Raw genomic sequence first — 6,000 nt, forward strand, 5'->3', positions numbered from 1 at the left:
AACACACGAAGACACGAACGAGTGTATGACACCTGAATCAAATAATGCAATGACTTTAAATAAAAACATACTAACCATACCTGTCACCAAATTGCCGGCTATATCAGATCCACTTTGCGTTAGAGCGAAAACCCTAGTTGGAGCCATGTTCCTCTGCTGGCCTCCACGTGGCACCCGATAGCCTTCCCGAGCAGATCTAGGAGTAAGAGCAACACCAATCTGAGCCTGACAATCTCTCATCACATGCCCTGGCTCCCCATATCGGTAGCAAATACCTCGCCCGGCAAGACACTCCCCCGGGTGTCTCTTCCCACGAGTCGGGCAAGTTGGAAGTGACTGCATACCCTGAAAACCACGATTCCCAATCTCCTACCTCTGGTCTCTGTAGTAGCCACCTTTCTTCCATGAACCATAACTAAACCCCTATTGGGTACCAGACGACGTGGATCTCTTCCTCTGTCTTTGCTCATCTGCCTCCAACCGCTCTCTAATCTTTGCTATAGTGGCCCTATCCACCAGTTCAGAAAAATCCTGCAGCTTCAATATCGACACCTGCTTATAGACCTCTTTCAAACTGCCATACATTTTTCGCCTCATCTGGAATAATGTATGGGGCGAAGCGAGATAGTTCAATGAACCTCACTGTGTACTGCTGCACTGTCTTCTGTGCCTACTTCAGATTCAGGAACTCCTCTATCTTAGCTTCCCTAGAAGAGGCTTGGAAAATACCTATCGAAGAATATCTCCTTAAATCGCTCCAATGCCATCTCCATAGGTACTGTCCTCTGCTGCTCTAAGAGTTTCACTGCCGTCCATCATCTCTCGCCCTCTCCCGTCAGTTTATATGCAGTGAACAGCACTCTTTGCTCCTCAGAACACTGCAGTACTGCAAATACTTTCTCAATCTCTTGCACCCAATTTTCACCGATAGCAGGATCAGTTCCTCCTGAGAAAGCCGGAGGATTCATCTTAATGAATTGCTCTATTGAGCTGTCGTAGCCTGCAGATGAACCACCTTGCTCCCTAGAATTCTTGGCAATTTTAGCCATAACTTGTTATGCCACGCCGCGTCTGAGGGCCCAGCTCCCTCGTTTCCGCTAGCATGGGCACTACTGCCTCCAGGGTCCATCCTGAAAAACAAATAACTTAACTTAGAACCCTATCACCATAACATATCATCCAACTAGTACAATATTTCCTTAATTAATTCATCACTCCTGATCTTAATTCAATGTTCAATCCTGCAACCTAGATACCCAACCCGACGATAGTTTAACATGGTTTTTCTGAAATCGTCACCCCAGGAAAATCACACAAATCACCATGGAAGTCTTGCATCTTGACTACAAAACCAGACCTCAAATTCCTTTATCCTATACTCTGGTAATGCCAGAGTTAACTACAATCCACAATAATACTATACTCAAACACAATCCCAAAAAAAAAAAAAAAATTCATATCTAGGATCCCACGTCAAGATCTCCTGATCCTAGCTCAAGTTTACCCTCCTAGCGGGGTATCACAACTGACTCAAAAAAGGTCTCGTTCCACTGGTCTTTTTGGATTTCTTGAAAATTATTTAAGCTGGGGTAAGACACCTCTCAATAAGGGAAAATAAACTAAATACAGCTGTCTGACAACATGAATATTTAGTGCTATAAAATATATACAGTACGTTTCACATGCTAGAAAATATTGAACATCACATGATTGTGTAGACATATAATTTGATAATTCTAAAAAATCATACTATTCATAAATTGTTTGATATATCTAATAATACTGAAAATTTACCCAGGATGTATAGCTAACTGATGTCATGTATTATCCCTCATGACGGGTTGTGCAGCTCGAAGGCGGGACCCGACAATGGCTGATCAACCACTGTCGAGTAAAAAATGTCTGTAAGTACGATGGGCCCGCCACACCCTGGTCTAGACTGCTAGATGGACGTCTACAACTCTACACTGAAAGCCACATTGACTATCCTTCTCCCACCCCCTCTACTTGCAGGGGCGGTTAGCACAAGTCTGAAACATAATAATCTGATCTGTATAGCTACGGTACCGTGCTCCTAAAACTGAACTGAACTATCATCCAGGTTCTGATAATATAGTGTTTAATATAAATGGATTGATGGCATTTTCTATAATATCAGAAATACATACGACCTTGCGCCATTTACTTTCATATCTGCGGTCTTACGCTGAAATCATACATATATACGACCTTGACCCGAAATCATACATCATACACGGCCTTACGCCAACTATCAATCATGGCCTTGCGCTGAACATTTTATACATATCAATCTGAATAAATAATTTGTTTATCATGTATTTTAAAATCATAATGTACTGCATTATTTCATAATTCCTGAAAACATACTTTAACTGTAAAATTGCCTTAACATAATACTTTTCACATAAAATAATATTTATGCCACACAATGCTGAATAAGACCATATATTCTATACTGAAATCATATTTTCTGATATTTTATATTAATACATACATTTCAATATAATTGCAGTATTTTCCCAAATCAACATTTTCTCAATAATACTCAAAATTAATACATGCTTTCTGAACATAAATCTAATAGCAATTAAACAATATTTTCATGGAAAAGTAACTGCTTTAGTTTATTTTCTTACCTGTTTTCCAAAAAGAAACCCCCTAAAATATACTCGTCCTACACCCGCGGGGTTCCCCGTTCAACACTCTGAAATCAACATTTCTCAGAATTAAACTTTAGTATTTATTCGTGTACAACATTTCCTATAACTATGGAAAGACCAAATTTTGAATAAAAAGTTTTACCTTAAACCATGGATGAATTCCAAAGTAGCTCCACCGACGATCCACTCTGATAGGTTTGCAGAGAACTTTCCCAGAAGCGTCGTGGTGGCTTCAGATTGTCGAACCAGCAAGAATCCGGCCTGAGATCTTAGAGAGAAGGTAGAAGGGACGAAGGGAGGAGAGAGAGGGAAGTTTTTGCACAATTTCTGGCCAAAAAAATGAGAGTTAGGCCTATTTATACACTAGCCTTCGTCAACGAGTCACGTCACTTCGTCGATGAGGTCAATAAGGCAATTCGTCAATGAACTCTCACCCCTCGTCGACGAAATTCTAAGTCGCCAAAACACCCTATCGGTATCTTCTCGTCAACAAAGCACACCCTCGTCGATGGGCCCAAAATGCCACGTTTTTGACAAACGCTAAGCGTTCGTCAACGAAGTCTGCTGCCGCCCCCTTTTATTATTTTCATCTTCCTCTCTATTTATTATTTATATATCATTATTCTCCGAGTCATTACATTCTCCCTTCCTTATAAAATTTCGTCCTTGAAATTTACTATTCATATAACTCTTCATCCCTTAAAGGCAAAACGGTCTACTTATTTTATTACTTACCCTCACTTATGGAGGAGGAATATCGTGGTTAAATTTTAAGTTCTGAGAGATTACAGATATAGATTAAAATAAATTTCTCTCAAAACTAAAAATCCATTCATAACTAAACTATTACATGTACCTGCAAAAGAAATACTACATATTTCCCACATCTGCCAAATCGCAGTCTGCTTCCTGATCTCCTTCTTCAGGCCCCTCTGAAACTTCCAAACGTTCTTTGCCTCTTCCGGAATCATGAATGGAGCAAATCGAGATAGCTTCTGAAATATGGCAACATACTGCTGAACTGATAGCTGCCCTTACTCCAGACTCATGAATTCCTCCATCTTGGCATTTCTGGCCATGGTTGGAAAATATCGTCCAAAGAATAAATCTTTGAACTGAGCCCATGTCACGACTACAGGAATAGGTCGATGCTTTTCAAGCATCTTAACTGACTTCCACCACCTCTCTGCTTCACTCGTCAGTTTGAACGTCGCAAAGGCTACCTTCTGCTTCTCAGTGTAGTTAAGAACGTCCAGGATTTTCTCAATCTCCCCAATCCAATTCTCAGCTCAAATTTGATCTGCACTCCCTGCGAAGACAGGAGGTTTCAATCGTGTGAACTGGTCAATGGAGCATCCCAACTCAGCAAGGAGACGATCCCGACCCTCATTCGTTCGTACAACCTCAGCCATAAGCTGCTGAGCGAAGTCCCGCAGAACACTCATGGAGTTGCTGCCAGCCTCATGGCCAACTCCTTCACTACTACTGCCTCCAACGTTGGCAGTAATATTCCTGAATTCTATTATGAAGAAGCAATTGAGGAAATCAATTAGAAGCTTAATCAACTAATACTGCACTATAAACTCATTTCCCGTAATAACATTCCTAGTACCGACATACTCTAATGACTCACATTCTCATTCCTACTCGAGTTCTGCCCTTCCACTTAGAAACAATACCGTCAATAGATTGTCATGATTTTCTGAACCCTTCGAATGATCTAGAAAAGCATAGAAGTCTAGCAATGGATTTCTGTCTCTCGACATACAACACTAAACTCAATAATCACCTTCACATCTTAAACTCTGGTATAGTCTAATCTACAGAACCTAGCAACCTAAGCTCTGAGCATATCCATAACCAGGCAGTGCAATTCACATCACACTTTCGACTGGCTATGGCTCTGATACCAACTTGTAACGCCCCAACCCTTTATACGGCCCCAGAGTGCTACTATACACATATAATATGTACAAATCCTGATAACATACATATCTACCCGCCCTAAGCAGGGACATACAGGTATTTCATAATGATTTGTACTCTCGTATATTGCGGAAAACATAAACATTCATATGGATTCTAATAGATATACCAGAGTACCTAACTATCCTTTACATACATTCACATGTAAGTAAAACATAAACTGTATTACATTCCTAGAAGTCACTTTGAGCTAAAATCCAATGCATAAAAAAAACACTTACATAACTAACAACAATACTTTGCTCCAAAGGCCCACTACCAACTAAATCTAATGCCCTGTAGGACCTGAAACAAAGGTTGTATATTCGGAGTGAGACACTTTTTAGTAAGGAGGAAGATATTACATCAGTGTGTGACTGTACAGTTATATTCTTTTTGAAAATAGTTACATAGGTTGCACATTCTCAATACTGTAATGTATGTATATATATATAGTACATATATAAATTCCTGATAGTAGATAACTTAGCATCATTACAAGTGAGAGTTCCTAAGGTTAGGGTAGGGTACAGGCTCATACATTGTACAATCCCTCCGCATGATACTCAGATATGTGATTTTGCCCATTAAAGCTTTTAAATCATGTATATGCATATTTAGAACACCCTCCAGCTTGAAACTATCATAACTATGTTAGTAATTCCCTGTGGCAAAGGTTGTGTGATAAGAAAGCACTGATCGGACCTTGTTCGTGCAGGTATTGTCAGGCATCATAACATACTGCAGCCCGACTTGGCCATCACCACCCTAATCCCTTTTGATCAGTGGCCATTCTTACCAAGCCGACTACTAGGTACCCACACTGAAAAATAACTGTGTATAGTTGCATTGTACCTCTGTTTTGGCAACGGTACTGAGCCTACACAATATAAGCTTTTTAAGGCTTCATATACTATTGAGCTTCTTATGCTCTGTGTAACAACTTGTGGTCCCAATATCATATATATATAATTTACATTAAAACATAACAACCTGTGTAATTTCAGTATTTTCACAATCTCATTCATGCATACTTTCATTCATACTGTGGTAAAAATTGGCTCGTAACCTCTCGGTTTACCCTTTTCTCATACTTGGCATGGTATCTAACTGACACTTGTTTTCTGCATTTTCTAATAATCACTTGGAACCTTAGTCCCCATAGTTCATATACATACATCTTAAATCAGTATAGATTCAATTCATATCATACGCCACACTCATTTGGTCAAATATACATTTCATATAAACAGGGTCGTAAAATACCATTTCTGCTGCTATTAAGAGTTCCAAGCATCTCCTACTTTAGTTTTAGTGAAAATAAAGTAGTTTTAAGAAATTTGGAGATCATATG

The sequence above is a fragment of the Malania oleifera genome, chromosome 6 (assembly GCF_029873635.1).
Source record: "Malania oleifera isolate guangnan ecotype guangnan chromosome 6, ASM2987363v1, whole genome shotgun sequence".
Classification (NCBI taxonomy): Eukaryota; Viridiplantae; Streptophyta; class Magnoliopsida; order Santalales; family Ximeniaceae; genus Malania; species Malania oleifera.